Here is a 23,779-nt window from a genome sequence, read left to right on the forward strand (position 1 = left end):
TATATTGGCTATGTAGATGTATTTATGAATTGGTAGATACAAATACAATATAGATATATCTCATAAACATGAGCTACCATAGTAAGAATACTATTTTAAATCACATGAATATAAAATATATAAAATGTATTAAACATAAATGGTTACATCTACTTTAGATTTAATTTCATTCTTGAAAAAGGACAGGACACACACTGTTGGAGCTAGATGTCTCAGTCGTCACTCAGACCCTTTCCTGGACTCACCAGAAAGCATCTCTACCCTGGCCTGGGAGTTTCTACAGCTGCAAGAGTCTAGAAGGGGGAGGGAATCAAGAGTTGCTTTCGAGGAATACTTGCCCAAGGGTCAAAGTCTTATTTTGAATTTCAGCTAGGAAGCATCTTTATCCCATAAAGGCTGGCCAGGCCCTACTTGGGAAATCAGGGTCCTCCTTGCCAACTGGGATTGGCAGGGGCTCGTTTCCCTGGATTACTCCTAGTTCAGGGAAAAGGAGCACCAACAGACAAACTCCTGACCAGCTGTCAGGCAGGTGATGATATACCTGAGTGCCATAAGGAATTGACATGTTTTGAACTGCAGAGCATTGTGGCAGAGATGAAGTATCAAGGGTTGTGGTTCTATTGCAATCTAAGGAGGTTAGCATTCCTACAAAACGCATCCCAGAGGTCCTAAAACAGTTTGCCATACCAAAAAGACAGATAAAGCACTTTCCAGATCCTACTTGGAAAGACTGTTTCTTTAGAAATAGAGGGATTCTGGACCTCCCAGACTCGGGGTCTACCTGAGAAGCTGGTAAAGGAAGCCACATGTCCGTATTATTAGTAGGGTAACTGGCTAGAAGGAGCAGAGGGGTTGCTGGAGAGCCTAGGTGTAGGCAAATGGGGGGAGCAAAGGAAATAGAGGCTCCCAACTTTACTAGAAGATCCCTTCCTAATAAGGGGACCAGACATGTTGGCACTACCAAAAAGAACTGTGTGAGAGGTATACCCCTAAAATGCAACCAAATGGTGGGGTTTGGTGAGGAAGGTAAGGTTGCCTTCTACCCGGACAATAGGGAAATGGGAAAAAGAAGTGGGTCCCCAAAACTCCATTAGGACTGAGAAGTGGCCCCAGTGTCTAAGTGGAAGGAGATGGGCTGCCCACATACGACGATGGTTACCTGGAGCTCCCTGCTGGTGATGATAGTGGTCAGGTCCAGGGAATTCGGACCCCTTCATTGGCCCATAGCCAAGCCTAGGAGATCAGCCAGAGGATTATCTGGATGTGATGTCCCTCTGTCATGTACAACATAAGGGCAATCAACAGCCCAATGTCCCTCCCCTCTTGATGGCACCTAGGGCATGGTCCCCTTCCTTGCAGAAGTTCGGGCAAGCCCTTGCCCAGTGACCTTGTTGACCACATTTGTAGGAAGAGCCTGGTAGTCTCTTAGCCTTAGAAGATCAGGAGTCTGGGGCAGTGGCTGGGACTGGTCAGACAGCCTTTGCCAGCATATTGTATTTTTGTCTGTGAGCCTTCTTATCCCTTCCATAGTACACTTTGTAGGCCAACACCAAGACTTCTGCCTGTGTAGTTAGGGGTCCCTTCTCTAGCTTTTTAAGTTGTCTTTTATGTTGGGGTAGCTCTTGGAAAAGAAATAGATCATCAGAATTTGCCTACCTTCTGAGTTATTAGAATCTAGATTACTATATTGCAATAAAGCCTTTGTAAGGTGTTCTAAAGATTGGGATGGGTTTTCCTGTTTTTCCTGGATGACCTCTTGCAGTTTTTTCAAATTTCACTGGGTTTAAGGCTGCCCTGCAAAGACCAGTCAGGAGACAGGTTATGAATCTATCTCTGGCTAAAATACCACCTGTGGAATTTCAATTCCATCAGGGATCTTGATCAGGTACTGCCTCAGGTCCAATTGGATATGTTCCATCTATTTGATGGATCTCGTCTGCATGTATTCTTGCCTGCTCCCAAACTTACAGGCCTTCCTCAGGAAGTAAATTATTAGTAAGGACCATATGTACATCATGGAAAGTCAAGCTCTGAGGTAAAGAAAGTGCACAGAGGTCAAGTAGGTCACTGCTGGCCAGCACATGCTTGAATAGGGCACTCTCCTTGGCAGGCAGCTGCATGTAGGGCATCACAGTGCTGGACTGACCAGCCAGTACCCAGGCCTTGGGTTACCACAGTAGATGCCACAGGAAGTGAAACACAGAGAGGGGTTGAACATAAAGGCCCTCTTTCCATTTACCAGACCTCTGGTATTGAGTATGAAGATCCCATAAAATTGAGGAATGTCATTATGTGGCCATTTTGAACCATTGTCTAATAAATACTGAGTCCAGACATTATTGTAAAGGTGTATCAGTTTTGATGTCCTCAGGTGAGTCATTAGTTTTAGAGTTTTGAAATTTTCCAGGAAACATCCCAATGGTGAGTCTGGCAGTACATTTGGAGACATTGAATTACCCACTGGGGGAAGTTATTGAATTATCCATACCGGTGTCCCAGCGGGTAATTCAATAACAACACTCTGCCAGGCCAGGTGTCTGAGTCGTCACTTAGACTCCTGGGAGCATACTAGAAAGCATTCCTACCCAGGCCTGGTATTTTCTGATCAGCTGCGAGATTCTGGAAGAGGAGGGGAGAAAGGAAAGGCTTTCGAGAGAATCTCTGCCTAATGATTGAAGTCTTATCTTGTGTGTTAGCTAGGAGGTCCCTTTATCCCATAAAGGCTGGCCAGATCCTATCTGGGAAATCAGGGGTCCTGCTTGCCAACTGGAAGAATAAGGCTATCAATCTGCCAGTGTTCATGCGGGAATTTAAGCAGCGGTCTGGTAGAAGGAAAAGTGAAACTGTGTGGTTGGTGAGGGCCTGTCCAAAGTGACCAATGTGGCAAGAGCTAGCACCACGTGGTGAATCACAGAGAACAGCAGCTCACGTAGAAGTCTGTGTGCGCCAGCTGCAGCAGCAACTCAAGTGGTGGAAGTCCTGAGTCCCACAGCAGCCAGCAGGTGGTGGTGGTCGAATGCCGCAGTGGAGGCCTAGAAGGTGCAGCAGAGGAGGACTGGGATATGTGGTAGAGATTTTGGGTGGCTTGTAGCAGCGCCGAAGGTACACGGAAGAGAAGGGAAGGGAAGGGAAGGGAAGGGAAGGGAAGGGAAGGGAAGGGAAGGGAAGGGAAGGGAAGGGAAGGGAAGGGAAGGGAAGGGAAGGGAAGGGAAGGGAAGGGAAGGGAAGGGAAGGGAAGGGAAGGGAAGGGAAGGGAAGGGAAGGGAAGGGAAGGGAAGGGAAGGGAAAAGGGAAGGGAAGGGAAAAGGGAAGGGAAGGGAAAAGGGAAGGGAAGGGAAAAGGGAAGGGAAGGGAAGGGCCATTGTCCCCCTTGCTGCCAGCTGCTGCTGTGGCCGGCGCACAGCAATGGGGCACTGGGCCAGGCCAGGCATGGTCATGGGGAAGTCAATTCTCCCCGTACGGGCCACCAATGTTGGGTAGAAATCTCAGCTTGAGTCTGAATGAACCACACCAAGCCAACGTGGTTCCACGTGGAGAGGTTTAATGGAAGGATGAGACAAGGGAGAGGAGAGGAGAGGAGAGGAGGGGAGAGAAGGGGAGGGGAGGGGAGGGGAGGGGAGAGGAGAGGAGAGAGAGAGAGAGAGAGAGAGAGAGAGAGAGAGAGAGAGAGAGAGAGAGAGAGAGAGGAAGAGGAGAGGAGGAGAGGCTAGCCATGAGCACATAGAGAGAAGGGGAAAGGGAATGGGGAGAGAAGAGACAAAGGGGAAAAGGGGATGAGCAAGAGCAAGAGAGTGAGGAGGGGCAAGCGGCCCCTTTTATAGTGAGTCAGGCATACCTGGCTGTTGCCAGGTAACTGTGGGGGTGGAGCTTAGACAGAATGCTAACACATATAAGATTGGATGTAAGTAAATATAAACTTGAGAGATTTCTTGTCTCCTCTTCTAGTTTAAGACAGTGAGGACTGAGCTGTGGCAGATGGCTGAGTAGCGTGGGAGGAGCCCTTCATTCATTCCCAGAGTTACAAACAAATCAAAAGATAATAAAAAATGTTAATGATTTCCCACTGAGACCTTTAAATGACAACCCTTAGTGCTGAAAAAAGTGGAGTGAGCAGGCATTCTTTTCAAATATTGATTTAAAAGTTAATTCGTCTAACATTTCTGGAATACAGTTTGGAAAATAGATCACATGGCCTGGAAAGATGGTCAGCAGGTAACAACACTTGCCAGGAAACCTGGAGACCCAAGTTCAATCCCTGGAACTGATATGATGGATAGAGAGAACTGACTCCTACATGATGTCCTCCAACCTTCACATACACATGGTACATGTGCACACACCCCCACACACAAAGTAAATAATGTTTAGAAATGTAAAAGAAAACAGATAATAAATATTTAAAATACTTACAGTAAACAGATACAATCTGAGAAAATAATAAAGTGTATGCAAAATGTATGTATATAATTATCTATTAAATGTATCAAATTATAGTATAAAGAAACTTGATATCCAAGTGTCTACTTATTATTAGTGCTTCTACTAATAATTACAATAATAATAAATGTCAATCAAATGTATTACGTGCTGACACTGTCCCAGATATTTTACAAGTTAGCATACTTTCCTTTAGTAGTGTATAAGGTTATAGTATCCTCTTGGTTTGAGTGCACAGAATTTATTAACTTACCAGAAGCTCTACAGAGCACAGGGTAGACAACAGTAAGATCTCCAACAGAGAAATAAAAAACCCTCTCAAGGATAGGGTGGGCAATGGTCAGAGGGACCTGTGAGGAAGAAACCACAGGAGGAGCACAGATGACGTAAGGGCCATTGTGCAAGCACACACTTTTAGGTAAGCCTTGCATTCCTTCTTATCCCTTAGAAGAGACTGATTTCCTGAGTGGTGTTTTCCTGTCCATGTGCCTGGCAAGCCCAGCTAAATTGTAAGCTCGTGGTCTCCCAGTCAGTTTAGACTTCATGGCTCCCTCAGACTCAGATCCCATTCTTTTTTTCAACCAACAAACAAATCCTAGTGCTTCAACTTCTAGTTTTGTGAACTATTGTTGATGAGGGAGGTTCCTCCATGTCCTTCAAGCTGCTGTACTCTGACAGCTACCAAATAGAAACATCATCAAGGATAGCACTTCTTTCTGCTGGCTGTACCTTCCTATTTCTCACAGGAATACATATGGGTAGACTCCTAATGTAATGTAAAAGAACATGTGACTTCAAAAGTAAAGAATGGAAGTCTGGGGCTGTAGTTTAGTGATAGAGCATGTTTGCCTCACATGCTTGATACCGTAGGTTCAATCCCCAGCATTGTCAAGAAAAAGAAAGGAAGGAAAGAAGGAAGGAAGGAAGGAAAGAAGGAAGGAAGGAAGGAAGGAAAGAAGGAAGGAAGGAAGGAAAGAAGGAAGGAAGGAAGGAAGGAAAGAAGGAAGGAAGGAAGGAAGGAAGGAAAGAAGGAAGGAAGGAAAGAAGGAAGGAAGGAAGGAAGGAAAGAAGGAAGGAAGGAAAGAAGGAAGGAAGGAAGGAAGGAAGGAAAGAAGGAAAGAAGGAAGGAAGGAAGGAAAGAAGGAAGGAAGGAAAGAAGGAAGGAAGGAAGGAAGGAGGAAGGAAGGAAGGGAAGAAGGAAGGAAGGAGGAAGGAAAGAAGGAAGGAAGGAAAGAAGGAAGGAAGGAGGAAGGAAGGAAGGAAGGAAGGAAGGAAGGGAAGAAGGAAAGAAGGAAGGAAGGAAGGAGGAAGGAAAGAAGGAAGGAAGGAAGGGAGTTTGGGTAAGTGGAGTTGAGAGTCAAGGTGGGAGAGAAGATGGAAGGTTATGAAGAGACGTCTTCAGAGACCACACAGTCTCAGAGATACAGAAGAACTCCACAGCATCATGAACACACACACACACACACACACACACACACACACACACACACACAAGTCTAAACACCACCTTGTACATCTTAAGTATACATACATTGTTAATTAAAGCTTAATAATACTAAGGGATTAATATTTAAAAGAAAAGAAAAGGGTGATGGCAGTCAACCCAGCAAGAAGCCACATTTCTCCAGAATCCACGCCCCCTCGGGTCCTTCTCTCAACTGCTTCCCTTAAGCTGCTTTTGAAGTCACTGGCTGGGGTGGGGTGGGGGCGAGGGTGGTGGTCTGTATACCCTTTGTTCTCTCTGTCCAGTGCAAGAAGATGTGAAATTATTTGTGGAGTATTTTATAGGTATTTCCCTTATGTCATCTGAGGAAATGAGGCCAGGTGTGGCATCCACAGGAAGAGACAATGCTTCTTCATAAATGGATTCAGCAAATGTTTACCAAGTGCCTACCACACACCAGACAGGCTGCACTGATAGGTCAAGCAACCTTTAATTCAAGGATATTAACTCAGACACTTCACCACCTTTTCTTTATACTTCCTTAGTGCTTTTGTTTGTTTATAAAGATGTCAACGTTATAGCTGCCTTGGCATAGATAAAAAAAAAAAAAACCACCACCCCATCTCTGGTAAGATCATAAACACCCTGCATATGCAAGTTCCCCATCCAGCTACAAGCACTGAAGCGTCAAAGGAATTTCTTCACTGCAACTTAACTGGAGCCTTCATTGAATGCCTCAATTCATGTATCTATTTTTTCCTTTTTTTAGTTAGGAGCTCACTCCGTAGCCCAGGCTAGCCTTGGACTTATGGCAATCTTCTTGTCTCAGTAAGTGGACTCTGTCATATTGACTAGACACGTCTTGAGTAAGTTCTCCATGAGTCCTGCTGAGAGGTCTTTTTTCTAATTATCTAGCTCAGAAATTTCAGTTCTGGGTAGATGGGTAAGGGCTCTGTGCCCTTTGAGGCACCTTCAGAAAATACCTTGACCTGTTTGCACGCACATCTGAGGGGGTTCTTCAGAGTGATCTCTTTCTCCCTGCCCTGAGATATTCCAGGGCTCCTTAACACCCCTCACAAAAACAGTGTGTAGGTTAGCAGGTATCTAGAACATACTTTAGTGGCTGTGTACCTTGAGTTAAAATGTCATTCTTGAAATGGGTTTTAGGTTTTTATCTATTGAGTTCTTTCCACCTAGCTGTTGAGATAAAAGAGAGATCTTGTACAATATGAAGAAGAAATGAACCTGACAAAAATGCAAATAAAAAAATAATGATTATTTCCCTTGCCCTGGCTCCACAGTTTATTAATTTAAAAACTTATTTGCTTATTTCTACTTAGTTATTTTATTGTTATTTAATTTAGAAAGCATGTGTGTTGTCCTTAGAACCCATACTCCTAAGTAAATTAACTAAAGCCTGAGTCAGACTACTTATCAAACAGACATATATCTCCATATTCATTAACAATTATATGAAATCATTTCAATTTTTAAAAGAATTAAAAAATTAATATTTTTCATATATAGCAAAGAGTGAGAAAAGTAAAAGTCCCATATAATATTTAACTGGATCAAATCATTAAAGAGCAGGACACAAATTTGCAGAATACTAGGGAAAGAACCTGGGCCTTGGTGCATTCTAGGTCTGCATTTTTAACTGGGCTAGACTCCTAACCCTTGGGGTTTAGAGACACTTTCTATGTATCACAGGCTGGTCTTAAACTTATGGTCTCCCTGTCCTAGTCTCTTTGCATGGTGCCTAAGAAGAGTCAGTGACCTGAACACTCCAGAAATAGTTCATAAGCTATACTCTGATGGGATGTAGCTTTGAGTTCTCTCACATTAGCCAATGGTCCAGCAGACCCAGGAGGAAAAAACAAAACAAAACAAAACAAAACAAAACAAAAGCCACTGATCGCCCTCCCTGTCACCATCTTTCTAGTCTCATCTTTCTTGAACACATCCAAGGCTTTATCCAAAGCCACAATTATTTAAAAAGAAAATGAAATATACCAAGACAAAAGAGGGTAAAATAAAACCTTCCTGGTGCATATTCTATGAGAGCCGAGCGCAATGCAGAATTTTGAACAACTGTGCAAAACAGAAATGGTCCTTGTGGTTTCAGCTTCCTAGAGAGATTCTGTAGTTGAAGGGAGCAAAATACTACTAATCAATTAGAAAGAACAGCTCTGGGGGCTGGGAATGGAGCTAGAGTTAGAAGATGTGCTTGTCCTTGGTTCATTCCCAACACTGAAGGAAAAAGGAAAGAGCCAGGCACGGGTTGTTTCTGCTTCCAGTGTAGAAGGCTCAAGAATTCTTGGATCACAGTAAAAGATTTTAGAAATGTTGATATCGGAGAAATAGTTCCCTAACAAATTCAAATGAGCCTAAGATTTAAAAAGGTACTGAGCCCCATCCAGGACAAAGTGCAAGGCAGAACCAGGGCACTATTTTAAATTTGTGTTAGCAAAGAAAAACAGGAAAATACACTGCTGGTGAGGGATTAAGATTACAGAAAACACAGTGTCCTGAGGGGAGTCTGGATGAACTCTCAACTTACAAAGGACTAAGGAAGTCTACTGGGAAATTATCCTACAGACACATTAATACAGAGGCAGATGATAATGCTATAAAGACATTGTTTGCAATATTTTCTACAATTGCAAAAGGCTGCAGACGATAGCTGCAGTGGGAAGCTAGTTAAACAAGTTGATTCTCAAAAGAGATGTGTGGTTCAAAAAAGATTGAGGAAAAACTTACCTGACTGTCTTAGCCTCTTTCCCTGTAGCTGTGATAAAAATCCTCCGACAAAAGCAATTTAAGGGAGAGAGGGTTTATTTTGGCTCAAAGTTCACAGTTACAGTCCATCAAGGTGGGGAAGTCAAGGCTGCAGGAGCTAGAATGCATGCTGCTGATCAGCTCCTTTCTCCACCCACACAGTTCATGATCTCAGGCAAGGGATGTAGTAGCCATCTACAGTGAGAGCATTCTCACCTCAATTAATGGAATCAAGATAATTCTCACAGGTGTGTCTAGAAACCTATCTTCCATGTGATTCTAGATTGTCAAGGTGATAACACTCACCACCACAATTCTACCTTTTCTCATCCTGACACACAAATACATCATCTTTAAGCCATAAATTCCACCTCTTGTCCCCAAAAGCTCATGAGAGTGTTACACTGTAAAATGCATTCTATTCTAAGCCAAAAATTCCTATAGTCATTAATGATCTCAAAACTTTACAAATCAATAGTATCTCAACTGTGGGCTCCTACGAAATTAAACCCAAGTTACCTACTTCCAACAAATAATGGCCAGAGTAAATGCTCTCATTTGAAAATGGAAGAACTGGGGAACAGCAAGAGACAACCACAGCAACACAAAACCAAAGTCAAGCAGGAAAATCACCACATACTGCAACTCATTATCTAGAGCTCATCATGTAATCAACTGGACTCCAGAAAGCTTGGGTATCCTCCTGGCTTCTGGCTTTACTGACTGCAGGACTCATATCTTGGGTGGGGTGTGTTCCAAGGCTGCAACATTCCTCACAGACTTTCCTTGGTCTCATTTGCTTTCTGAAACTATGGAGCAATACTTCATGACCTGATTCAACCTTGTATTTTTCATGCCTGTGAAATAGGCAGTAGTATATTGGCAAGTAGTATATAGACAATGCCTCTGGGTTCTGCTGCCATGCTTCCTTGACCTCCAGCTGTCTCAGCTACAGTGAGCAGACTCTGGAAAACACTTTCTTATGGAGTTGCCTTCAAGGAGCAAGGAATCTCTTCATTTATGTACTTTTTTAAATTTTGAATTGTGATCTGTGTAATGCCTCTAAAGAGTTAAATTTTATTACAAGGTTATACATATATGAACAAGCTGATTCAGGAGAGGGCTCACCGGAGATGGTCTACAGTGGGTTATTTATTGCACATTGGGTGAGCATCCCCCTCTGGAATGAGGATCCTATGTCTTGTGGCAGTACCATGGCTCAGCGTAGCTCAGACACTCAACTTGCCTGGCCCCATCATTCTGTTTCTAATTTATTTAAATTTCCCATTAAATGCAACTCAGACTCATAAAGTTTGTACCCCTCCTGCCAGGGGAGAGACATCAAGTTGCTCTAAAGCACAGAAAACAACAATTAGATTCTCTCAGACTCTGAGCGAGAGTGGAGAATGTGTCTATAGAATCTGCACCTTTGACAAATGAACTGTACTGTTCTCGTTGCCAGGCAAAGGCTTCACCCACAACCTGGAATTCTGACCCTCAAAGCAGAAATGTGTACCAGTTCAACTCAAATTGAGGTAGGAATCATCAGGATTTGCTAGTAGTCAACTGAGCCCCACCATAGTCTAGCTCCTGTGGAGGGGACCTGGCACAAAAGCAAGGTAAGTAATTTTAAAGGAACAGTGTGGAATTTTTGTTGTTGTTGTTGCATCTGGTGTTATACAAATTAAGCTTTCATTTTGCATTTCATTTTAAAAATTTTTAGTTCACACTTAAAATATTTATAGAGTTGCATTAATCTAAGACATCTGTAGTGAGTTCAGTAGATTAATACTTTGTAGACTGAGGAATGTGTTTAATTTCTTCATATTTAGTAACTTTTTGTTTCACTTTATAGATATGTCCACACAAAGCAAACTAAAATCTTAAAAATCAAAAACAAAGACACTGTTCTTCTCCAGCAATAACTTTGGCATACTGCTTTGTTTTATCTTGTTGGTGATTGATGGTACTGATGATGGTTTTCTGAGACAAGGTTATATTACATGACACATATAACATATGTCATCTTATAACATATATGACATCTCAGGCTGGCTTCATACTTACTATGCATCTCCAGTTGGTATGGACTCCATAATTCTCCTGCTTCAGCCTTTCAGGTACTAGCACATGTGCTATGCTGTCATGGTCAACTGAGATGTCTGATGTCTGGGTTTCGTTTTGTGTGTGAGGTATTTTTTTTTGTTTTATTTATGTTATCTGTATGAGTGTTTTGCTGAAAGCATGTGTGTGTACCATGTGTGTGCTTGGTGCTTGCAGAGGTCAAGAGAATGTATCAGGTCCCCTGGAATTAGAGGTAGACATGCTTGAACCACCATATGGGTGCTAGGAACAGAACCCTAGTTCTCTGCAAAGCAGTACGTGTTCTTAACCATTAAACTGTCTCTCCAACCCCTGAGAAGCCTGGTTTTGATTCCTATTTTCATATATTCAGAAACACTGTGACGTCGTACTACATCTGTGGTAACTAAGGCTCAGCTACCCACCACAGATGCTATGGGACACCTGAAATGCAGTCAGTCTGCATGTGAAGTTCTATAAGAGTAAAACACATACAAGATTTCAACAACTATTTAAAAAAAACAACTGTGTGCAAATCATTGACTTTTTAAATTAACCGTGTGTTTGAGATGTTAATATTTGGTATATGATTTGGTTAGTGTCTTAGTTGCTGTTCTATTGCTGTGAAGAAACACCATGATCAAGGTAGTTTATTAAAGAAAGCATCCACTTGGGACTTACTTTCAGTTTCAGAAGCATTAGTTTGGGATCATTATGACAGACAGGTGAGGTGCCAGGCAGGCATGGTTCAAGAGCAGCAGCTTAAAGCTTGCATCCTGATCCATAGCAGAGAGGGAGGAGGAAGAGATAGGGAGGCTGGCATGGGCTTTAGAAACCTCAAAACTCACTTCCTGTGACACACCTCCTCCAACAAGGCCACACCTTCCTAATCCTTCTAAAACAGGTCCATCAATTTGGGATCAAGCATTCAAATATCCCTTGCCCAGGAAACTTCTATGAACCATGAAGAAAATTGCTCTTTCCTACAGCTGAGTTCTAATAGTTTCTACACAGGCATGCATAGTGTAAATGCTATTTTTTAAAAATGAGTTTATTTATTATTTGACAATTATACAAAAATATATGTCCTTTTGTCCTGTTTGCCCCTCATTGCTCCCTCATTCTCTTTCCACTCCCTCTGAACATATCCTTATTTCTAATATGTCTCCCTCCTATTTTTTCTTTTTAATATCAACAAGATAATTTTAAAATTTTTGCATATGAGTGCATATTGTGCCATTGTGTATATATGCATGTTTTCATGTGTATGGGATGCACACATCATGGGGTACACCCACATATGTGTAGAGAATAGAGCTTGATAGCAGAGTCTTCCTTACCTGTTCACCTTACATATTGAAGCTGAGTCTCTCTCTTGAACCTAGAGCTTACTGATTTGGTTGGCCCAGCTAGCTAGCTTGCCTCAGGGATTTGTGTCGCAGTCTCCTGGGTGTTGAAATTATAAAGTGAGTCGCAATGCCTGATTGTCATTTACGTGTCTTTTAATGAGCTCTGGAAATCCGAACTCCCAATAGTCACTCTTGCACAGCAAGTGATTTTCCACTGTGCCATCCACTCGTGTCCCCACCTAAGTTTAGTAAGGGGTGCTTACATAAGCATGGGTATGGGGTATTATAAATTTACCAGTGGCCACACCACTGAAGAAAACAGCACCCCTAAGACCCCAGCAACCATTAGCTGCCAATAGCTCCATGGGACTAGAGACAGCCCAGGCTCTTACGTTCTTCCTGCCCTTTTGTCCAGGGTGTTTCCTGAGCCTGAAGGAAGTGTCTCCTGTTCAGGACTGAGCTCTCAACACTCACTTATTCTCAGCACTTTGGCCAGTTATGAGTTTCTACATTAACTGCTGCCCATTGCAGAAGGCAGCTTCCCCAGCCAGGTCTCCAAGCATCAGTTATCTCTGGGCTCACACACACCACTCTAATTTCCTTGTTCTTTCTACATGCCCCTACCTCGGGAGCTATTCATCTAGCAAAACTGGGCTACACTTGATAAAAAATCTTGAGTTTAGAAATCTCTTCCATATTTAATGTTTAAAGCAGTGTTTTCTCAGTTTCCAAGCTTTTCTTTTCTTGCCTAAGTTCCTTGGCTAGAACTTCAGGGGTCACAGTCTACAGAAGAGCTAAGAGCAGACATCCTGGTCTTAGTCTGATCTAAGAAAGAGACTCGGTATTTCTGTGCCAAATGTTAGCTGTGCTTGGGGCTTGTCACACACAGCACTTCTCAGATTATATTCCTTCTAGTCCGCTAACTGAGAGCTTTCATAATGAGTAGGTGGATGGATGCATAATTCATTTCTCTGTTTTACTCTGACTTTAAAATGTAAAATGTCATATTTCTAGAATAAATACCATTTATATACAATGTGATAACAGCATAGACTCTATCAGTTAAGTATCCATAATTATCAAATTTGAAATATAAAGTGTTCTAAATCTGAAACTTTTAGAAAGCCACAAAGTATTTAAAAGGTTTGTTTTGAGTTTGGGAGCTATTGAGATGGCTCAGTAGATAAAGGCTTATCCCCAAGCCTGACCACCCAAATTCAATGTCTGAAACCCATACGTCAGATAGAGAGGACAAATTTCCCAAAGTTGTTCTCTGCAGACATGCCATTCATATGTGCATGTATTCACATCTCTCTCTCTCTCTCTCTCTCTCTCTCTCTCTCTCTCTCTCTCTCTCTCTCTCCTCTCTAAATGTAAAAAAAAGTTTTAGACTTTATGGTATCAGATGCATGAATAATATTGCACCATATCCAAGTTGAGATTAATCTCAGGGCTATGTCCTCTGGCTAATACTTAAAACTTTATAAACATATTTTCATATGATCAAGATTAAGCACCCAGAAAACAAGGAAATGTTAACCTGAACATAAAAGCCACAAAGGACACAGCCCTCACAATAGGGCAAGCCACCCTCCATCCCTGAAACTACAAGTAAAACCAGATGCCGGCCAACGCCATGCCTTCTGTGGACCACTTGAGAGCTGCAGGCCTAGAGAGTGAGCTGGGTATCAAACTGCCTTTGTAGTGTGCCTGGTGCATAGCAAAGTCGATCAAATCTCCAAGTAACAGAATTTCAAAACCAAATTTCAACTCAAAAATTGAAAATGTAGTTTCATATACAAGGACTTTACAAATATGATGAAAATGTAACATACCTATAAATAAACCTTTTTGAAGCCCTGAAGAGAGAAAATTATTTTTCTTAGCTTTTGTTTTGTATTAAAGAATAAACAAAGTTAGGCTAGATAATAAGCTATCCTTGGATAGAAAGACTCAATATCCTAGAGATGTCAGATTCCTCAATCCAGTGCAGCCTGGACCACAGCCATAACTAAGGCCCATGTAAATCTTAACCTAACCTGCACAGGTACCCACTGGACTCCACTCAGCAGTCATGGAACCACGGGGTCTGGGGAAAGAAGAAAAGCAGACCACCGACCCCCACAGGCAACTCTGAATGCTCTGTTAGTCCAGACACAAAGTCCTGGAGTCATTCTGCACCATCAGCTGTTACAGACAACAACAATGTCCCCTGCGGTGGACCTGTGAGACTTCAGGCCTGTCTGTGGCCTGGCCTGTCAGCCTCATCTGAAGCAGCAGATTCAGTCCATTCTGTAATCAATTGAAAGGTTTGAGGTACAGGTCTGGAGCCTCTGTGCTATTTTCTTGCCAGCTCCTCCCGGGACTTGTGTGTCATGCTGCCTGTTTTAGCATGTACTATTTTTAATGGTTCTCTATTATAAAATAATATAGTGCTAAAATATTAATATGGCCAGGAATATGGCTTAGCAGGCAAAGCCTAACAACCTGTTTGACTTTCCAGCCCCACATACTGGCAGAAGAAAACCAGCTTCCCCAAGTCGTCCTTTGATCTCCACACACATAAGATAAGAACATGTCTAAAAATGGCTTGTTATAGACCTTAACATGCTGATCCTTAAAATGGTATGAAAGAACAAAGGGGCAAAACTAGTCAAGATCTCTTGACAAACAAGATTGGGCAGTGAGAGGATTAACTTAGACTGTAAGTGTGATGGGCTTTAGAATGACCATGGACACAAACCTCTGAGTGCATCTGTTGGGGGAGCTAATTGAAGTAGGAAAACCTTCCCTAACTGTGGGGAGCACCATTTCGTATACTGGAATCCTAAGCTGAGCGAAAAGGAGCAAGCGAGCTAAGCATCAGCATGCATCTCTCGGCTCCTGACAGCAGACGCAGGGAGCAGATCAAGCTCCTGCCCGCCATGATGTCTCCGCCATGATGTCGCTGAGAACTGAACAAAGCCTCCTTAGGTTGCTTTTGTTATGTGTTCCATCACGATAAGAGCAGCAACTGAAAGAGGGAATCGATAAGAAAGCTGATTCCATTTTTAAATTTTGACTGCCAAGAGCTTTCAAGCCTCAGCCTTTCTCCTTGAATGCTACTTTTGCCGTGCTGGTAGACTCTAAAAGCCACGTAAGCTTCTCGCCATACATTAGCTCTCCATCACTGTGACAAAACCCGACCGTGACGTAAGGGGGAAGCTTTGCTGTGAATCAGCCACTGCTTCCTCGGCTTTGTAGGCTGGGGTGCTGCATAGCACAGCATGGCAGAAGCATGGAGTAAAGGACTGCCCCCTGCACAGGGGAAGTAAGGCCAATCCACCTTCTAGGGTATCTTCAATGAGCTAGCCTCCTTCTCCTGGGTCCCACCTACCGTTTCCACAGCCTCCTACTGTGGTCAGGGATGGGACTGAGCCTTCGGCATGCTGGGCTTTGGGGGCCACTCAAGATCCAAATTATAAAACAGCCTGCCAGTCCCACCTCCTGGCCACAGTAAAGACCCAGCCGGTGTCCTGCCTGGGAGGCCTCAGTTACACAATAAACTCTTCTGTGCCCCTCTGCCTCTGTGTGTGAGTGTGTGTGTGTGTGTGTGTGTGTGTGTGTGTGTGTGTGTGTGTGTGTCTTGCTGCCCATCTGGACATCTGAACCAGTCTTAGGAGAACAGGTACCTACCTACTTATTAGAACCCTCAAGTTGGAATTAACGATAGCCTCCACCATCAGTGTTTTTACTGTACTGATGGGAACCATGGGCCCTAGAATTGTGTTACAGAATAACGCTAGATAAAGTGGACCTTTGTATGTTAATCAGGAGTTCGGATTCATCTCAGAATAATAATGGGGGTGGGCTTAAATAGGGAATAAGCTTGACCCAATGGTAGCATTTTAAAGATCCTCTGCTATGAATGGAACTGTGATTTTCCTGTCAATTTACATACTCAAATTCTAACTCCCAAGATGACTTGTTAAGGAGGTAAAGTTAAATGAAGTCATATGGTAGAATATTAATTCAGTTGGACTGATGTCTTCTGAAAAGAAAAGACATCAGAAAACTTCTTGATCTTCTTGCCAACATGTGCTGGTTTGAATGAAAATGGCCCCCATGGGCTCATAGGCAGTGGCACTGTTAGGGGGTGTGGCCGTGTTGGGGAAAGTGCTCCTCAGGAGGTGGACTTCGAGGCTTTAGAGCTCAAGCCAGGCCCAGTGAAACTCTCTTTGTGCTTTCTGTGCTCTTAGCTCCTTCACCAGCACCATGTCTGCTGCATGCCACCATGCTTCCTGCCATGACGATAATGAACTAAACCTATGAACTGTAAGCCAGCCCCAGTTACATGTGTTCCTTTGTAAGAGTTTTTGTGGTGGTGGTGTCTCTTCACAGAAATAGAAACCCAAACTGAGACGCCATAGTAAGCTAGTCTTGGGGGAGAAAGTGAGACTGCCCGTGACTGGGTCTGACTGCTTGGAATCCAGTTTGACCTCCAGCACCCATACTCTGTGCAAGCTCCCAGTCTTTACAGTAAGTCATGGCAGCCTGAGCAGAAGAATTTCTGACCAGTGTATAGTGAAGCAAAGGGAGTTAGGAGGATATTTAAGGGTAGAAACTGAAACTCCAGTCCAGACGTTAATCCCTTCATGTGAACAGCTTTGGAAATGGATCCACAGGTTTTTGTGGTAGAAATGGGTTGGATCTGCTTCCCCGTTTTCTATGTGATTTTAGAGTTACCTTTTCCAATGGTGTCAGGGAAGCTTTTCAGTAAAGAATGGCATCTACCTCCAGGTGAAGACAGACCTCTGTTTCCTTCCTAAGAGTTAACCCCATTGCGCCAGTCACTCACCCAGCAACTGCTCCCAGGAAGGCAGGTTCACAGTAAGCCATGCTAAGGAGATGGGAGGAATAATTATCTTTTTAATGAGATCGTGTATTTTTCCTCTCCAGGATGCAGTGCAGTTCCTTGGTGCAGTTGCTATAGAACCACCATGGGGTTGACTCTGTCTTTCATTCTGAGACTCAGAAAGGGATAATGCTTATTCTTTCTTTTCTGTTTTTTCTTTCTTCTTTTCCTTTCAGACACCAATCAGAGCCTCATGTGTCTCAGAGGTACCTCAAACTTTCTCACTCTTTCTCCCAAGCACCCTACCCTGTCATGTAGCTGCTTATCCACCATGTAGCTGACTCCCATCCTCATCCTTGTGGAGGCAGAGACAGGAGAGATGGCAGGGCTAGGAGGCAGGGAAGTGGGGCATCCAGCAATGTTATGCAAGCCTGACAATTTGAGTTCAATCCCTGAAACCAACAGAAAAAGGCCAGATGTGGTAGCTTGTGCCTCTAATCCCAGTGTTCCTACTGCAAGGAGGGAGTTGTGGCAGGAGGACTGTCTGGAAGCTTGTTGGTCAGTTAATGTGGGATATACAACACAGAGGCACAATCGAGAGAGACCAGGCTCAACCAACTCCTGACCTCACATGAATGGACACAGATACAAACAAATAACAAACAAACAGAATAAAAATAAAAAGGAAAGGAAAAGGCATGACTTCTCCTATGGATGGTGGAGGAGAAAGTCTATTATAGATATATGGAAGAACACAACCAGAGACAGACACATCTGAAAGAGTCCAGTAAGGTCACGAACCTGAACTATGTGTGAAAGAGATGGAAAGACAGAGGAGAACTTGGTGCAGCAGCCAGGAGGCCAAAGGAACAAAAGGGGAGAGTAAATGTCTGGATTATACAGGAAGAACCTCTGGGGGAAGGGCAGCCCAGCTCCTTGGCTGGAAAGTTTAGCATGGGGGGTGGGGGGCAGGGGGCGAGGTATGCCAGCCATACCCTGTAACATGTAGAGAGTGAGGGATGCTGGGAAAACCTGGCAGCCATTTGTCCTGGGTTTGAAACAACACAAACAAACATCATTCTAAACAAGTGTCTAGACAAGACAAACTATACCCTTGAACAACAAGGTATATTGGGGAGATGTGAATGCTCTGAGACAGGAAATACATTTGACTTTTATTCTAACTTAGGTGGTCGCTATGTCTCTTCCCCATTGGCTAGTGTCCAACCTCAGTCTTATTCAGTTGCCTAGTCTGAACAGTATTGGCACAAAGGAAATCAAGAAGGGAAAAGGTCACTTTTCCAAGGAGAAAAGGATCACTGCTCCAGGCCATTAAATTCCTAAAATGTATATCAAATGTTTATCCAAAAAAAAAAAAAAGTATATAAAAAGTCTTACCAAGGTGGGAGAGATAAAAAGATTTTAGTTCCTCGTCCTAGATACAACTCTTACAGTATTTGATAGAAAAGACTCACATTTGATGATTCTTACAGGCTTTTAACCTTGGGACCCACCCAAAACAACCTTTTTTTCTGTCAGCTAGACCCTATCCTCTACAGCATCCACAACCTTTTAAGACAGCGCCACCTGCTGGAGTCATTGAACAGGGCATCTTACATTCTAACCATGCCAGTCAATATTGCTCAAAAATCACTGGACACACATGAGAAAAATTATCAGTTGAACACGCTTCTTGAAAGTTTTGTGAAGCCATTTGAGAGTCAAATTTCAGCTGTACCTCTGCCTTGTTTTTAAATAACATCAACTCTCTCTTCCAGCGGATTTCCAGAAGAGCAGCGATGCACAGAAAATAGAGGTAACTGCTTTTTAGAGATTAAATATTCCCAGTGCAGCTTTGTCTTAGACATATTTGGTAGTTTTATAACAGATACCATCTAGCTAACCCTTCGGCTGCTTTCTCAGTTGACCAGGTATCTCTGCCCAGAGAAAAGTCCCCCTCATGAGGACTGAAGCAGACACAGACCACTGGGAGACTGGGGGAATCCTCCTAACTGAGGAATCCCAGCCCTTTGGTATGGCTCTGGTTTCATCATTCAGCCCTAGCATGTCTTTGTTATTTTTTCTTTTTTCTTTTTTTTTCGGAGCTGAGGACCGAACCCAGGGCCTTGCGCTTGCTAGGCAAGCGCTCTACCACTGAGCTAAATCCCCAACCCCTTTTGGTCTTTTTGTTATTTTGTCTTTTTTTTTTCCCCTAGCATGTCTTTATGATTCACATAATCACAGGACTTGCATTAGCATGACAGACATGATTCTATTTTTTCTAAATTTTGCTTAGTATACAGATAATGAGCTTCAATGTGACATTTTCATACATATTTACCATACTTTGTTCTTATTTGTCCTATTGCCCTTTCATGTCCGACTTCCTCCCCAACGAGTAGTCCCTCCTTCCTTCATGGCCCACGTTCCATTACACTAACCTGTTCACTCTACTGTAAAGTGTCTTCCCTTCCTAGTTCCCTTTCTAATTCCCCAGGGCCCCTCGCTTGCTCACTCTTTCCTGCACGAGCGTGCGCACGTGCTCGAGCGTGCGTGTGTGAGCGCGCGTGCGCACACACACACACACACACACACACACACACACACACCTTAAATCTAGACACCATGAGAGAAAACATGTGTTTGTCTTTTGTGTCTGATTTATTCTCCAGCCCATGCAGCTGCCCCAAATGTGATAATTTCATTTCTCTAAACAATGGAAGGAAGGATACAATGGAGGCACCAAACTGGGCTACTCCTCTTGTCTAGAATAGCCATCTAGGAAATTTTCTTCTGTTATTTAACTGGATGGATTTGATGCCTTTAGTTATTATCTTAGAGACTTCTGTCCTTGGATTCTGAAGATTGTTAGGAAACTTAGTCAGATTATAGATTTGTTTTACATGCATGCTGACTTGCTTACTTTCTTTACTGTCATAGAAACGTGGTATTCTTTCAACTTTGTCTTCAGTGTCAGATACTTTTTCTTGGTTTTGTTTGTTTGTTTGTTTGTTTGTTTGTTTTGTTTTTGAGTCATTAAAGTTTTCATTTCCAACATCCCCCCCCCAACCTTAATTTCCTCACAAAATTTCTCTATCGTGCTGATGGTGTTTTCTCCTGTCACACTGATTTTCCCGATTATTTTTCTGACTCTCTGTGTCCCTGACTTCCCATTCCAGGGTACGCATCTGCTTGTTTGCACCATTTCGGATCACTGATAATTTTAACTGGTAAACCTTGGAAGTCTTCACAAGGCATCACAAGGGCTGTCAGGCGCACAGGACTTCGAGTCGTCTATGAGACAACCCCAGGGCATGTCTGTAAATGGGTTTCCAGATTCAGTTAATTGAGGTGGGACGAACCACCTTGAGAATAGGCAGCACCATTCCATGGGCTGGGGTCTGAACCAAAGTAGAAAGGAAGCTGAACGCCAGTGCTCATCTCTCTTTGCTGCCTGACTGCGGACAAAGTGCAAGCAGCAGCCTCATAACTACCACGATGACTGTTTGTATCCTCAAAGCCTTAAATAATAAATAAATAAATAAGGCCTTCCTTTTTTAGTTGTAGGACTTTCTCAGACTCGCCAGCGGTTCAATATCGACGTGGAGACATCTAATACAGTTTAAAGCTTAGGCTATTTACAGTCTTTCAGCCACTTTCTAACTTAATCCAACTTCCTAGCGCTGTGTCCCACCACCTCCCTGCTCGGCTACGGTCTCCCTTCCGTTCTGTTTTGTACCTGACTCTGAATTTCCCGGATCTGCTTTCTTCTTCCTGAGTCACTCTCCCTGCCCGGAAGTTCCACCCTCATACTTTCTGCCCCAGCTATTGGCTATCAGTTCTTTATTACAACCAATCAGCAGTAAAACAACACCAGAACATCTCTTAGCTTGACGAAGGCATTGAGAGATGCCTGACTTTCATGTTTTGGGAAGGTGTGGAAGGACAAGCATTTACCAATATAAAGCTGAGGATAGGCCGTAGAAATGATACCAAAATCCTGCCAACACTTAGCCCTCTGCTGATACTGTAGTCAACAATTCAAACTACAGACATACCTCATATGAATAAATTCATCCTAAAAAAAAGTTGCTTCTGCCTGGTATTTTGCTACAGCAATGCAAAAGGAATGAATACAAGCATTTTAAACATTTCTGTATCTTTGAATATAAGAATCACGATCTTTGGTGGACCCACACTGTCTTACTTTTTTATATTTGTTGGTTTGGACATCCCTCCTGGTTGCCTTTGGGGGTTGCTTTATTGAGCAGTCTACTTTTCCAATACTTGTGAAGGAGGAGAAAACAAACTGCTTCAGAACAAGGCTTCTGCTACCCCGGTTCAGATTATGAATAGCCAGTTGGATTTTTTTTTTTTTCGGCCAGAGAGGTAAGCTGTCAAGAAATGTGAAAATAGAGCTTGCTGCATTGATATGCTATGCTGCAACTTTTATTAACCAATATTACTATTAAAGACATTTCTAAGCTCTTCTTGCCCAAGACCAATTATTTATACTATTTTCTTAATTATAATTATTGGTACTGAACAAACCTAGGGGTTTTTGCCAGCCTTACACCTCAGGTCAACACTAGGCCAAGTACCAGTTTCCTGCCTCAGGTCAAGGCTAGGCCTAGTTCCATTCTCCGCCAACAGTCCTCAGGAGGAGGAGGAACATTCTTGAAAAACCACAGAATGTACTGATAGTCACCTGACCCTCTGGTCCCAGATAGAGTTCGAATACATGTCATGCTTGCTAACCAATAGATTCAAAGGTCAATCTGCTTAGCCAATATGTTTGAACTGTAACCTTGCTGATGTAACCTGTACCCCTAAAATATATAAAAACTGCTTGTTATAGCCATTTGGGGTTGCCTTCTAGTCACTCGCCACAAGGGGCTGACTGAAGGTTGCCCCCGACGTGATGCGCAGGAAAACAAACCTCTTGTGTTTGCATCGAACTCCATTCTTGTGTCTCACTTGAGGGGGTGGGGGTCTCCCGGTACTTAAGACTCACTTTGGGCCTTACAGTACAGTTAAAGAAATACCCATCGCTGTTTTAACTTTCTTTTCACACGTCAATGTTATTAGGCATCACGTTTCTAGGTTTTCTTGCTTGTAGCTTTCCTCAGCATGCACACAGTATAAGACTCAAAGTGACTCTCAACTACCAGGAGACCTCCCCAAGTGAGACACGAGAATAGAGTTTGATGCAATGATGCAAACACAATAGATTTATTTTCCAGCACACTGGGTTTGACCCTCAATCAGCCCCTCATGGCAAGTAACTAGAAGGCAATCTGAATGGCTATAACAAGCAGTTTTTATACATTTTAGGGGTACAGGTTACATCACCAAGTTTACAGTTTAAACTTATTGGCTAAGCATATTGAATCTATTGGTTAGCAAGCATGACATGTGTTCGAACTCCTATCTGGGACCAGAGGGTCAGGTGACTATCAGTCAGTACATTCTGTGGTTTTTCAAGAATGTTCCTCCTCCTCCTGAGAACTGTGGGTGGACAATGAAACCTGGCCCAGCCTTGACTGGAGGCTGCTGGGTGTAAGGCTGGTGAAAGCCCCTAGGGTCCTTCAACAGTATACGTTAGACCCTGATTTTTGGCCACAGTACATGGAAAGTTAAAAAAAAGTGAGGGGAGCATTTCCATCTAAAGCAGCTTTCTGAGGAAGAAGCAGACACTGACACAAACTACTTTTCATTAAACCTAAGGATATGTAAAATATATAAATTTTAGGCTTCTTGCTATCTAAATTTTGAATATTTTATATCAAAAACTATGTGGTGTGTGTGTGTGTGTGTGTGTGTGTGTGTGTGTGTGTGTGTGTAAGCCAAAAGGGTGTAAGATCTCTTGGATCTGCAGTTACAGGCAGTTGTGGGCTACCTGACACAGGTGCTGGGAAAGAAACTCCAGTCCCCTACAAGAGCAGCAAGTGTTCTTAACTGCTGAATCATTTCTCTAGCTTAGGGATTATTTAAAAATTAAAGAGGGTTCGAGAGATGAATCAATGGCCAAGAGCATTTGTTGCTCTTGCAGAGAACCTGATATCGGTTCCCAGCATCCACATGGTGGTTCAGAACCATCAATAAACTTCTGTTTCAGGGGAGTCCATACGTCCTTCTGATCTCAGGAGTTAACAGGTATGCACATAGTACATAGACATACATGTAGGCTCAGCACTCATACACATAAAGTAGTAAACTGATTCAAAAGAATAATTAAACAACCATAATAACAAAATCAACCAACCTCAAATCCTTCCAACTATGTTTTCATTTGCTCTGTTTTCTCATTAGCATTTAGAATGCTGCTCAAATTTCTTCCTTTGCCATTGTACCCGTAACAAGAAATCCACAATAACTAGCACCACACATTTATTTTCTTAATGCACCACAGGTAGCTTACGAGAAGTAGACATTTGTTAACATATTCAAAAGTAGCCTTTCCATTCTTGCCTTTAGGTGAAGGAAAGACAAATTATAATCAGCATAAAGCTATTTTTATTTTACATTATACTAAAAAATAGACTGCTTCTTCAAATATCATTTTCATTATTAAAAATTATTTTAAGTAAAAGTAATGTCACATTTTCTCAGTAATAAGTTTACCAATATCAGTCTGTATTATAAAATAATTGATAAAAAACAGGATAACCTAATAAAATTTAATCTTAATATTAAAAATTATGACCCATAGTACACACACATTATCTACAAGAGCCCCAGGGGTCACACAGACAATGATAAAGGCATGGATCTGACCCTATGAAGTCAAGGACACTGTTACCATTCTAGTCAGCTCTACAGGAAGCCATGGCCACTATGAGTCAGAAAGGAATA

General features: G+C 42.7%; 1 long non-coding RNA gene across 1 annotated transcript; it reads left to right on the forward strand.

Moving 5' to 3' along the window:
- Positions 1–2,929: 2,929 nt before the first annotated feature.
- On the forward strand, positions 2,930–21,004 carry LOC120097757 (uncharacterized). Its single transcript, XR_015641301.1, has 4 exons — positions 2,930–3,039; positions 10,122–10,278; positions 18,703–18,740; positions 20,104–21,004. It is a non-coding gene; the product is annotated as an uncharacterized LOC120097757 (long non-coding RNA).
- The last annotated feature ends 2,775 nt before the right edge of the window (positions 21,005–23,779 follow it).

Source organism: Rattus norvegicus, chromosome 17, assembly GCF_021556685.1.
Source record: "Rattus norvegicus strain SHRSP/BbbUtx chromosome 17, alternate assembly SHRSP_T2T, whole genome shotgun sequence".
Classification (NCBI taxonomy): Eukaryota; Metazoa; Chordata; class Mammalia; order Rodentia; family Muridae; genus Rattus; species Rattus norvegicus.